Source organism: Mauremys mutica, chromosome 17, assembly GCF_020497125.1.
Source record: "Mauremys mutica isolate MM-2020 ecotype Southern chromosome 17, ASM2049712v1, whole genome shotgun sequence".
Classification (NCBI taxonomy): Eukaryota; Metazoa; Chordata; order Testudines; family Geoemydidae; genus Mauremys; species Mauremys mutica.
In genome coordinates, this window is record NC_059088.1 from 10,379,892 (window position 1) to 10,393,394 (window position 13,503).

Sequence of the window (13,503 nt, forward strand, 5' to 3'; positions counted from 1 at the left end):
TAATGTTTGGTGTAGTCAAAAAAACAATATTATGTAAAAACAAAAAATGTTTGGGCAGAGAACAGACGCAAGTCCTGCATCTTGGCAGGGGGTTAGACGAGATGACCTTTGCGGTCACCTTCTAACCCACTGGTTCTATGCTTCTAAGGTCTTCAAATCATAGGTACCATTGGCCTACAAGGATTTCATCCTATTTGTGTTCAGCTCAGGATCTGGGGACCTAATAAACTCTAAGGAGATTATAAACTCGGCGGCTGTCTCTCTCTGTCATTGTCCTCTCCTGGAGCCATTTTCATTGTTCTTCCTTCCTTTCCTCAGCACAACATCTGAACTGTCCCCACAGAACTCTGACGTGAAGGAGGGGATATTGTGACTGCAACTCTTCCAAGAATGGAGTTCCCAGTCCTCTTACTGGTGCTGTGTGGCGTGGCTTTCCTCGCCGGGGTGCCGTTGAATGGCTACGCCTTCTTTGTTGCCAGCTGCCGTGTGGAGAGGACGGCCAGCACTGTGTGGTTCTGGAGCCGGGCCGTGGCCGATTTAATCTTCATCATTTTCCTGCCCCTCAGATTGACCTCAATCTTCATCCTGGACTTAGACTCGGCCAATGAGCTGAGCAGCACCGTCACCTCCTTCCACATGTTCTTCAGCGCTTTCCTCCTCATGGCTCTCAGTGTCGATCACTGCATCCTTGTGGGACACCCTGAGTGGGCCCAGAACCACCGAACACCCTTCCTGACATTCAAGATGGCTATAGGCATGTGGGCCCTGTCTGTTGGGTTCAGCTTGCGGCACAGTGATCTCTGGGAATCCCTGCACTCATCTGTCAGCATCAGAATGAGCTTCCAGCTGGATGAAAGGAGGTTGAAGGCTGCCGTTGCCATCCAGTTCCTGGTTGGGTTTCTGATCCCACTAGTCTTGATCTTGATCCTAACCTCCTACATTATTCTCACTGCCAAGCTGAGGAGGAACAGGCTGATCTAGTCCACCAAGCCACTCAAGATCCTTCTTGGCTTGATCCCGACCTTTTTCCTCTGCTGGCTGCCGTATCACGTCTTCTCCTTCCTGCAGATCTCAGCTACGTATCCTCAGACTCTTCTGAACACGGGAAGCACTTTTGCTGGTGCCCTGACATATTTCAGCAGCTGCCTCAACCCCATCTTCTACCTCACCATGGAGGAAGAGTTTCAGAGGTACCGGCAACGTGTACGCAACCCCCAAACCACTGACAACTCAGGGACAGAGACGGCTGAATAGGGGAATGGATGAATTGTTGATATTTGCATGGAGAAAAAATTCTCTTCGCTGGGACCTGTAACTTCCTCTTGACCCCAAAATTATCTTTTTTAGCAAGTGAATTTTTTTTTGCCTTACTCAAAGAAGAGCCGTGAGAATTATTACAGGATTTGAAAACCTGCCTTGGAGTGAGAGACACAAGGAGCTCAATCTATTCATCTTAACAAAGAGAAGGTGAAGAGGTGACTTGATCACAATCTGTAAGTACCTATGTGGGGAAAAAATATTTAATAACTGGCTCTTCAGTCTGGCAGAGGAAGGTGTAACCTGATCGAGTGAACAGAAGTTGAACCTAGACAAATTCAGCTTAGAAATGTGGTGTTTCTTGAAGCTCAATGGGGTCTATGAAACAAAGGGTAACATTTTCAAAAGTATCTAAGTCCTATTTTTAAAAGTGTTTAGGCCCATAGGAACCTCACTGTGTGTTAACCAGAACATAACATAACCCTGTTATAGTCTTGGTCTTCACAACATTCTCTGGCAAGGAGTTCCACAGGTTGACTGTGCGTTGTGTGAAGAAATACTTCCTTTTGTTTGTTTTAAGCCTGCTGCCTATTAATTTCATTTGGTGACCCCTTGTTCTTGTGTTATGGGAACAAATAAATAAGACTTCCTTATTTACTTTTTGCATACCATTTTATACAGCTCAATCATATCCCCTCCTTAGTCATCTCTTTTCCAAGTTCAGAAGTCCCAATCTTATTAATCTTTCCTCATATGCAATCTGGTCCACACCCCAAATCATTTTTCTAGCCCTTTTCTGTACCTTTTCCAATTCCAATATATCTTTTTTGAGATGGATTTATATAGAGACAATATGATATGTTCAGTCTTATTATCTATCCATTTCTTAATGATTCCCAACATACTGTTGATTTTTTCACTGCCCCTGCACATTGAATGGATGTTTTCAGAGAACAATCCACAGTGACTCCAAGATCTCTCTCTTGAGTGGTAACAGTTAATTTAGACCTCATCCTTTTCTATGTATAGTTGAGATTATGGTTTCCAATGTGCATTACTTTGCATTTTATAACACTGAATTTCATCTGCCATTTTGTTGTCCAGTCACCCAGTTTTGTGAGACCCCTTTGTAGCTCCTCGCAGTCTGCTTTGGACTTAACCATTTTAAGTAGTTTTGCATCATCTGAAAATTTTGTCACCGCTCTCTTAATCCCTTTTTCCAGATCGTTTATGAATATGTTGAACAGTACTGGTCCCAGTACAGTCTCCTATGTATCTGTCTCTTTTCTGAAAACTGACCATTTATTCCTACCCTTTCTTAGTTAGTAGTCCTGCAATTTCAAATTCGAGTTCCTTCAGAACACTTGGTTGAATGCCATCTGGTCCCGGTGACTTGTTACTGTTTAGTTTATCAATTTGTTCCAAAACCTCCTCTAATGACACCTCAATCTGGGACAGTTCCTCAGATCTGTCACCTAAAAAGAATGGCTCAGGTTTGGGAATCTAGCTCACATGCTCATCCATGAAGACCAATGAAAAGAATTCATTTTTTTCCTCTGCAAACCTTATAATCCTTCAGTGCTCCTTTAATATCTCGACCATGCAGTGGCCCCTCTAGTTGTTTAGCAGCTTCCTGCTTCTGATGTACCTAAAAATATTTTTGCTATTACTTTTGGAATCCTTGGCCTTCCTAATTACATTTTTACACTTCATTTGCCAGAGTTTATGCTCCTTTCTATTTTCCTCAATAGGATTTAACTTCCACTCTTTAAAGGATGCCTTTCTGCCTCTCAAAGCTTCTTTTCTTAGCTGTTTAGCCACGGTGGCACTTTTTTGGTTCTCTATTTGTTTTTTTAAATTTTGTGTATACATTTAAGTTGAGCCTCTATTATGGCGTCTTTAAAAAGTTTTCATGCACCTTGCAGGGATTTCACTTTTGGCGTGGTACCTTTTCATTTCTTTTTTACCAACTTCCTCATTTTTGTGTAGTTTCTTCTCTGAAATTAAATGTTACAGTTTTGGGCTGCTGTGCTGTTTCCCCCACCAGAGGGATGTTAAATTTAATTATATTATGGACACTATTACCAAGCGGTTCAGTTATATTCACCCCTTGGACCAGATACTGTGCTCTACTTAGGACTAAATTGAGAATTGCCTCTTCCCTTGTGGGTTCCAGGACTAGCTGCTCTAAGAAGCTATTGGAATATAGATATCTAGGCCTGCCTGTACAGGCCTATACGATAAGAACTTAGGTGTATTTTTATCACTTAGTAGTTACAGAGGTATAATACAAAGAATCAAAATCACAGTCTGCCTGTGTCTGGGCCTTCTCTCACTAGGATAGTCTGAGGCCTGGTTCTTAGGCTAAGCAGCAGGGGCAGCCATAAACTGGGAAGTGAACGGTCACATCCTCACATCCCAAACCAGCCACACTGAAATAAGGTGCTATTGGGCTGTTGCGAATACAATCCTGTCCTGATAGTGCCCATCGCAACCAGATAAAGACAGTTAAAGAAAGCTTACTTTGACAGCATCCGGTCTGGCAAGAAATCACGTAAAAATATTTGTGGTTGTGAAACCCTCATTTCTGGTTCGTTTTATCTTTATGGTCCCCCACTTCTCTATTCTTAATCTGTGTGGTTCTCTAATTGTTTCTGTCCTGCTGTATAATTAATTTTGCTGGGTGTAAGTTAATTAGGTTAGTGGGATATAATTGGTTAGAGAATTATGTTACAGTATGTTAGGATTGGTTAGTTAAACTTCAGTAAAATGATCGTTTAAGGTGTAGCTGAGAATATGACTCTATAAACTGGGGCCAAACAGGAAGTGGGGGGAAGGGAAATTGGAATCATGTTTGCTAAGGGGGGAAACGGGAATAGGGAATGGAGAACAGGGACACAGGCCAGGCTCTGCGGCGTCAGAGCTGGGAAGGAGTACACTGGGGAATAGACTCTAACAGTGTGTAGAGATAAGCCCGACTGGTGTGAAGGGCTTTGGAATATGCTTGCTTGGAAATTAACCCCAATAAACATCCCATTGTCTGCGCTTCGGACTTCTGGTCTTTTGCTGCTTGCTGTCTGCGTGCCAAGAACCGGGGGAGGGGGTGAAGAGAAAGCCTCTAATAGATACAGTCATTTAAATGTGTCAAGGAACTTTATTGTTGAATCCCGTCCTGAGGTAATATGTACCCAGTCAATATGGGGACCGTTGAAATCCCCCATTATTATTGAGTTTTTTCTTTTAACAGCCTCTCTAATCTCCCTGAGCATTTCACAGTCGCTATCACCATGCTGGTCAGGTGGTTGGTAATAGATCCCTACCGCTATAGTCTTATTATTCAGGCATGGAATCACTATCCATTGAGATTCTATGGGACAGTTTGGTTCATTTAAGATTTTTACTTCATTTGACTCTACACTTTCTTTCACATATAGCGCCACTCCCCGACAAGCACGACCTGCTCTGTGGTATATTTTGTAACCTGGTATTATTCTGTCCTGTTCATTCATAGAATATCAGGTTCAGAAGGGACCTCAGGAGGTATCTAGTCCAACCCCCTGCTCAAAGCAGGACCAATCAACCACTAAATCATCCCAGCCAGGGCTTTGTCATGCCTGACCTTAAAAACCTCTAAGGAAGGAGATTCCACCCCCTCCCTAGGGAACCCATTCCAGTGCTTCACCACCCTCCTAGTGAAAAGGTTTTTCCTAATATCCAGCCTAACCCTCCCCAACTGCAACTTGAGACCATTGCTCCTTGTTTTGTCATCTGGTACCACTGAGAACAGTCTAGATCCATCATCTTTGGAACTCCCCTTTCAGGTAGTTGAAAGCAGCTATCAAATCCCCCCTCGCTTTTCTCTTCTGCAGACTAAACAATCCCAGTTCCCTCAGCCTCTCCTCATAAGTCATGTGCTCCAGCCCCTTAATCTTTTTTGTTGCCTTGTGCTGGACTCTTTCCAATTTTTCCACATCCTTCTTGTAGTGTGGGGCCCAAAACTGGACACAATACTCCAGATCAGGCCTCCAGATCAGTGTGCCCTTGTTGCCAAGAAGGCTAATGTCATTTTGGGTTGTATAAGTAGGGGCATTTCCAGCAGATCGAGGGACGTGATCATTCCCCTCTATTCAGCACTGGTGAGGCCTCATTTGGAGTACTGTGTCCAGTTTTGAGCAGGGGGTTGGACTAGATGACCTCCTGTGGTCCCTTCCAACCCTGAGAGTCTATGATTCTCACCAATGCCGAATAGAGGGGAATGAGCACGTCCCTCGGTCTGCTGGCAAAATACAGCCCAAAATGCTGTTTTGTTTTATCCTTATGGCCCCCACTTTTCTATTGTTAATCCGTCTGATTCTTTAATTGTTTCTGTCGGCTGTATAATTAATTTTGCTAGGTGTCAGTTAATTAGGTTAGTGGGATATAATTGGTTAGAGAATTATGTTATAATATGTTAAGATTGGTTAAATCCTAAGTTAAATGCTGATTATCTTCATTCCACCAAGTTTCTGTGATACCTGTTATATCGATATCCCTATTTAATAGGAGGCTCTCAAGTTCACCCACCTTATTATTTAGACTTCTATATAAAAACTTAAATGTCACTTTTTAGCTGTCTGCTATTACTTGATGTAATTGAATTGACTTAGGCTTCTACTGGTGTGATTTTCAAAAGCACCTTTGTGAGTTAGGTGCTTAAATCATAACATCAATGGGAATTTGGCACCTAACTCCATTAGCGACTATTAAAAATCTAGTCCTGTGTCCTCTTTGCCAAAACCCAAGTCTTCAAAACTTGTGAGCCACCCCGTAAAACATCATGCGATTGCTTTGAAAAGAAAGACATTTGGGTTCCTCTTTTTTGCCTTATGCTTTTTTTGGGGGGGGGAGAGAGGGCACCATTTCAAGCTTTTCTCTGCAACAATGAAGGCTGGAAACTTACTGAAAGAAAGAAAGAAAGAAAGAAAGAAAGAAAGAAAGAAAGAAAGAAAGAAAGAAAGAAATATGAAATTCCCACCTAATCATCTGATTCTAGCATCTGTGGCTTGGAGGAAAAGGAGAAGCATGGCGAATGCCGCAACCAAATTGTAAGAGTCGGCGATACTACAAAACTCCACCGAAATATCCAGGTCTATTTTGGAAGCCGATGGAGTAAGGAGGTGATTAAAATATTGGGGACTTTAAATAAAATGTGTGGCTGTGGTACTCTGTACCTCAAAACAGCACCCTGGAACCCCCATATTCACCACTGTTATATAATTATGATATGTTCTGTACAAAGTCTGCTTGTGAGGTATTAGTTGAAAAGTTATTATCTGTTGATCATTAATATCTTATTGTACTTGCTGTCATTGTATGTGAGGTGGTGAAGTTTTGCTATGTGTGTGTTACTGAAATAAGTTGTGATGTTGGGAACACCCACAACCAGCCTTTCAGGTACGACAATGGAGGAGCCAGACAGCATTCAAGGCTCATCAGCACCCATCCAAGAACCACTATCTCAAGCACTGTACACAGTGGAGATTTCTCAGAGGGAGCATGTAGACAATGGAGATTGTTTGACTAACGTCATAGCAAACGGTCTTTACAGCAAGCTGGAAGAAACTATAAAAGAGGGGAAGTGATGTCACCGCTTGGCCTCACTCCCACCACAACTCAACACCTGGAAACATGTCGGGAGGACAAAAACGTTGACTTTGGGGAAGTTTGGTATCGGGCTGGAAGACAAGCCCAGCCTGTGTATTGAGGGACCATCACCTGCTTGTACCATCTACTAGGGTGAGCCATGGCTTGATTCAAATCCTGTCTATTTTATTTAACTGCGAATTTACTTTTATTTCTTGTGTAACCAGCTGTGATCTCTACGCTCGCTGCTTCTAATCACTTTAAAACTGCCTGTAGTTAATAAACCTGTTTTATATTCTACCTAGAACTGTGTGTTTTGATTGAAGTGCTGGGAAATCTCAGCTCAGTTTCCAAAGGCTGGTGTTTGTGCTCTCCGTGTCAGGGGAGGCACCGACTGGGTAATGAATTTACACTGGCCAGGCTTCTGACCAATGCAGGACGGTACATTTCTGGGCTGCCAGGCCAGGGAGCTGGGGGAATTGACTAGACCCTTCCTATTGATGGTTCATGAGTGCTGGGAGGTCATTCATGGAACTCAGCTGGGTGTGTTCCTGCCTGGGGATGGCTGTGGAAGTGCAGGGCCTTTCAGAGGTTTGTAGCTTGACACAGCATCACAGTGTGAGAGGGACACCCCAGGATGGTGGGTCAGAGGGCTCAGCGACCCCACAGCCCAGCCTGCACTCAAGGAACCCCAACACTGTGGCTTTTTAAACCAATGTCTTCTGATATTCCCAAACAAAATTCACGCAGCTTTCGCCCTTTGCTATGTTGCTGGCCATTCTCCAGCATAAACCAATCCACCAGTCAGTCGTGGAGCAGACACTATGTTGTGTGGGTCACAGCCAATGACGTGAGAGATCCACCCGCCACATGGCAAGGTCTCTCCAGGACTTTTGAGGGGTGACCGCGGGTGAAGGGTGTCTGGATCCACCCATGAATCACTCCCAACCCAGTGTTGTTTCAGGGGCTGAAGCTGGGTCTGGTGCATCTCCAGATGTGAACAGGCTGAATTTTTACAATGATGCAGCCGCAGATCAGCTCCTGCTCTTGGGCTGTGGCTGTCCCAGATGTAGGTGACTGTCTCTGCAGACGGGATCCCAGACCCTTCATCACGAGAGGCCCTAGAGCTGGCCGCCTCAGAGGCTTTTCAGACTCAGCTTTGTGAGCATCTCCCACCCCACTGAGCCACCCCCCCAAGACAGAGTCCATGGAGGGGTGGGGAACTGCAGGTGGTGTGTATGTGTTGAGGGAATCAATTCTGAGATGCCATGTCTGATTCGCCCAGATCATATGTAAGAAAGTGAGATTAAACATCCAACTTCAATGTTAGGGTGAAATCCACAATGCCCCTCGCTAGACCTCTCCCTGCCCCCTCTCCCATAGGTGCTGCAACTCCTGGATTGAAGTGGTTCCCATTATATACATGTAATTTGTTGCTACAAATTCTCTTAATCTGCAGTTCTCAGGGGAGGGAGGAAGGGGCCATGACCCCGGGCTTGCTTATGTGGCTGGGAAAGGAAGGGAGGGGGAGATACTTCTTTAGACCCCCACATTTCGTATGCAGCTGCAACACTTATCAATTCTTAATAAGGCGAAGGGAGGGAAAAGGGGTAACACTTTATCTATTAAGCGATGGAATAGTGAGTGTCCGCGCCTGCTCCCAGAGACCATACCAGCACACCTCGACTCAGATACTCCCCCAACCCCATGTGGCCCTGCACCCCTCCCCTCCATCCCCATGTGGCCCTGCACCCCCACTCAGACACCCACTCCCCCGCATCCCCATGCAGACCCTGGCTGACCCCTAGTCTCTCCCATTCAGTCAGGCCCATCTGCCCCCATTGCTATGTGTTCCTGCACCCCCATGTGTCCTTGCACCCCCTGTCCATATGTATCCCTCCACCCCCACTCAGACACCTACTCCCCCCATTCCCACGTGGCCCTTCAGCCCTCCCCCGTCTCCATCTGGCTCTATACCCCCTCCCCAGTCCCCGTGTGTCTCTGTGCCCCCACCCAGCAACTCTCTGTCCTTATGTAGCTCTGCACCCCCCCACCATATGGCCCTGCACCTCATTCCCCCGTGTGGCCCTGTACCTCCATTCCCATCAGCCCCTGCCCCCGTCTGTGCTCCCCCATTAGTCTTTATGAGCCCCTGCCTGATCCCCCAGCAGCCTCATGCTGTCTGACTCCCCATAGTCCCTGTCTCTTGAACCGGCCCACTCCGAGAAAGGCACAGCAGGCTCTTCCCTTGCTGGCTGGGAGCTGCTGCTGTGTTCTATCACCACAGCACCCTCTGCTGGGTAAAAGGCAGAACTGCAGCAACAGTTCTGCAGAAGCTTTTTTCGGAGCAAAACAATAAAAACTATGTCTGGCTCATTAATTACGCACACACACATTAGCACTGAATTCCCCCATGTGTGATTAAACAAGTCATTATCTGTATGAAATTTTAGTGTGCACTGACTTTGCTAGTGGCTTTTATGTAGCCTTGTACCGGGGTGGTTACCCCGCTCCTGCCCTGAAGGGCTTAAACCAGTCCTGGGAGAGGCCTTTGGCAGGGAAAGCAGCTACTAGGCTGATTGGAGAAGCAGCCGCAGCTGGGCCACACCCCAATCAGGCCTCAGCTGGCCCTATATAAGAGGCTGGGAGCCAGGAGCACAGCAGTCTCTCTTTGTGTTCAGGGAGAGAAGGGCCTGGCTGCAGGGAGGTTAGCCAGGTATCTGGAGTGGAGCAGTGCTGGAGAAAGGCCAAGGGGGAGCCGGGGAGCTCCGGCCTAGGAAAGCCCCAGGCTGCAGGCCTGGTGAGGCCTGTTAGGTACTGGGTTGCAGGGGGCAGCCCATGGGTAGCCAGAGGCAGCAGGTCTGCACCCCTTTGCCTGTGATGAGTGGCTGATACACTGCAGTCTGCCCCAGTGAATGGGGGCTAGATGGAGACTGGGCAGTAGCCAAGACTGAGGTGAAGTGGGGATAGAGGGTTGGGGGTTCCCCTGGGAGGGGAGACCCAGAGTGTGGGGGCACTGCCAGGGGGCAGCACCCAGTTAAAGGGGTACCGGGGTCCAGGGAGGGACACGGCGGCCCAGCGGGAGCGGATCACCGGCTGACAGAGGGCGCTCCAGAGGGCTGGTGAGCTAATTCCCATGGACAACCAGCAGGAGGCGCCGCAGGGGTGAGTCTGCACGCTCACAAGCTTGTTGTAAAGGTAGGCAAATATCTAGATGAGGTGATGAACCCTCTGGAAAATCTCTGGGTACCCCCAGGAGAACGTGTACCCCAGGTAGAGAACCACTGCTATAGACTTATCCAAAGGCTCAGGACTGACAATGGCAGTAAAACCTTCTGGCCAGTAGATGGCAGCACACATACAATTCAGGTGCTTGTCCTAAACTGGGAATCAAGACACTCCTTACACTTACCCTTCGCCTGTTATACGCTAGCAACTGATGTTGGTATAACTACGTCGCTGGGGGGTGTGGAACCCCCCCCCCCCCCGGGTGACGCTGTTATGCCAAACTAACACCCAGTGTGGACAATGCTTCTCCTGTCATATTGGAAAAAATAACCCCAACTATACATACAATATGATGGGGGCTAATTTAGCTACAACGAGTCAGGAAAAAGATCTTGGAGCCATCGTGGATAGTTCTCTGAAGATGTCCACGCAGTGTGCAGAGGCGGTCAAAAAAGCAAACAGGATGTTAGGAATCATTAAAAAGGGGATAGAGAACAAGACGGAGAATATAGTATTGCCCTTGTGTAAATCCATGGTACGCCCACATATAGAATACTGTGTACAGATGTGGTCTCCTCACCTCAAAAAAGATATTATAGTACTAGAAAAGGTTCAGAAAAGGGCAACTAAAATGATTAGGGGTTTGGAGAGGGTCCCATACAAGGAAAGATTAAAGAGGCTAGGACTCTTCAGCTTGGAAAAGAGGAGACTAAGGGGGGATATGATAGAGGTATATAAAATCATGAGTGATGTTGAGAAAGTGGATAAGGAGAAGTTATTTACTTATTCCCATAATACAAGAACTAGGGGTCACCAAATGAAATTAATAGGCAGCAGGTTTAAAACAAATAAAAGGAAGTTCTTCTTCACGCAGCACACAGTCAACTAGTGGAACTCCTTACCTGAGGAGGTTGTGAAGGCTAGGACTATAACAATGTTTAAAAGGGGACTGGATAAATTCATGGTGGCTAAGTCCATAAATGGCTATTAGCCAGGATGGGTAAGAATGGTGTCCCTAGCCTCTGTTCGTCAGAGGATGGAGATGGATGGCAGGAGGAAGATCACTTGATCATTGCCTGTTAGGTTCACTCCCTCTGGGGCACCTGGCATTGGTCACTGTCGGTAGACAGATACTGGGCTAGATGGACCTTTGGTCTGACCCGGTACGGCCGTTCTTATGTTCTTATGTTCTGTCAACAAAGCTCGTGGGGGGTAGATTAACTATGCCGATGGGAGAAGCTCTTGCGTTAGCATAGACAGCGTTTTCACTGAGCCGCTACAGCAACACAGCTGCATCGGTGCAGCCTTCCCGGTGTAGACGTGTCCTTTGATAAACTGAACTGACTCAGCTCCTGGAGTTGCTGTCCGCCAAGCCTGGGGTCCAGTCCATTAATCCTTCTTGTGGCTCTTCTCTGACCCCCTCTAGTTGCTCAACATCCTTCTTGAAGGGTGGGCGCCAGAACCAGACACAGGATCCCAGTTGTGGTCGCACCAGGGCCAGATCCAGAAGGAAAATCACCTTCTTGCTCCTAATTGAGACTCTCCTGTTGATGCAACCCAGGACGGCTGGAGCCCTGTTGGCCCTGGGAGCTCATGTTAAGCTGAAAAGCGTCCCCACACCTGAGGCTTCCAGGCAAAAGATGAGCGACGAAGGCAGGCTGCAGGCCGGGCTGTGGTCTGTGTGGTCTCTAGCACAGAGCGAGGGTTTCCTTAGCGTTGGTTGATCTGTAACATGGCCCGGGCTGAGAGTGGGTTCCCCGCGGCACAGGCAGGGCAAAGAATCTTATGCATCCCACTGCCAGTGGGTCTCTGTTCACTTTCCTGGGCTGGAGGGCAGTGTCCCAGCTGGCGTCTCTGCTCCTGGGACCTTGCTCGGGGGAGTCAGCTGGAAGTGGGTGTCTCAGCCCCTGCTTTCTGCTGGGGCCCCTCCACCTGCCCCAGGATGTGGACAGCCGAATGCAGACACCTGGCTAGGGCCCAGCAGGGGGGAGCTTGTGGTTCTCGTGACGTCTGCATGTAGCAGGGGGCGTCAGAGCCTTCCAGTCTTTACAGACGTGATTGGACCCCGCCATGGACTGTGAGCTCCTCCCATTGTTCCCTCCCCCATCAGATATACCCCCTCATGAACAGCTCCCTGCTCCGGGCTGAGCCAGTCGGGGTGAGCTGCAGGCGACGCGTCAGGACGGGGTTTGACTCTGAGACACTGCGTGCCCCCAAGACAAGGGTAAGGAAATGAGGGAAACTCTTCAGCTGCCCCCACTGGATCTCATTCTTCTCCCCACTCCAACATCTCCTGGAGCTCCCCTCTTCCTGCTGCCCCATCCCCTCCCCTCATCTGCTCCGCATAGAGCCAGTTGAAATTATTTGGGGGTCTTGTAGTCATAGGCCAGGGTCCCCAAGCATACTAGGTGCTGACCAGACCCCGACCAAGGTTGGGGGCTCCATCATTGCAGGCAGGGCACAGACTCTGACTGAGATGGGGGGTCCCATCATGCCAGGCACTGCACAGACCCTCACTGGGATCAGGGGCCCCATCGTGGCAGGTGTTGCACAGACCCAAAGGGTGAAACAGGCCTGGGCACAATGAACTCAGTCTCAACAGAGAAATGTTTGGAGGGGAAACTGAGTCACAGGGCCATGACATGACTTCTCCAACCTCCCCAAGCAGTTGAACGCCAGACTCTGGGATGGGACCCAGGCAGTGCCGGCTTTATGACCCGCAGGGCCTGACTGGAATACTCGGTGGCGGTCCGGGGCTTCAGCAGCACTTCGATGACTGAGGGTCCGCTCCTGGTTTTCCGTGGCACCGAAGGACCCCCCCGCCCCCGAAATGCCGCCGAAGACCCCCAGAGCGGGGCTCCCTTAGCTGTGCGCACAGGGCCCTCTTCGGCGCAGGGCCCGATTCCGGGGAATCAGGTGAATTGGCTTAAAGACGGCCCTGAACCCAGGCATCCTGACTCCCCATCTAACCACTAAAACAGACTCTTGCAATGTCCTTCCTTTTGGCTTGTTCCTGGTCTCTTCTGCCTCTTGTGTTTTGCAGGGTGTTTTTTTTTTTGTCGTTGTTGTTTCAATCTTTCTTTTCTCCTTCTTGGAAGCTGTTCTCATCACTTAAGGCTTTTACGGGGGGGGGGTCTTTAATTGGGGGTTTTGCCCACCCGGCCTCATTATCTCACCCTTCCAAAATGCCTGAAACCACACAGAACCTCCACTTCAAAATGAAGGGGACAGGGAGGAGGAGAATCACTTACAAAAATTCCATTATTTCAAAAGAAAGGGGGTAAACGATCATTCCTTAACTTTTTTTTAACCAAGAAGGGAATAACCAGCTCCTTTGGGCAACTAACAGCAAGAAGATTATTTGGGAATATTGGTGAGGATTCAGGGGGGGAGGGG

The 13,503-nt window shown here is 47.9% G+C and overlaps 1 pseudogene; it reads left to right on the plus strand.

Annotated features, from left to right (window-relative positions):
* The first annotated feature begins 390 nt into the window (after window positions 1-390).
* Window positions 391-1,254, plus strand: LOC123351949 (annotated as a pseudogene).
* Window positions 1,255-13,503: the final 12,249 nt, after the last annotated feature.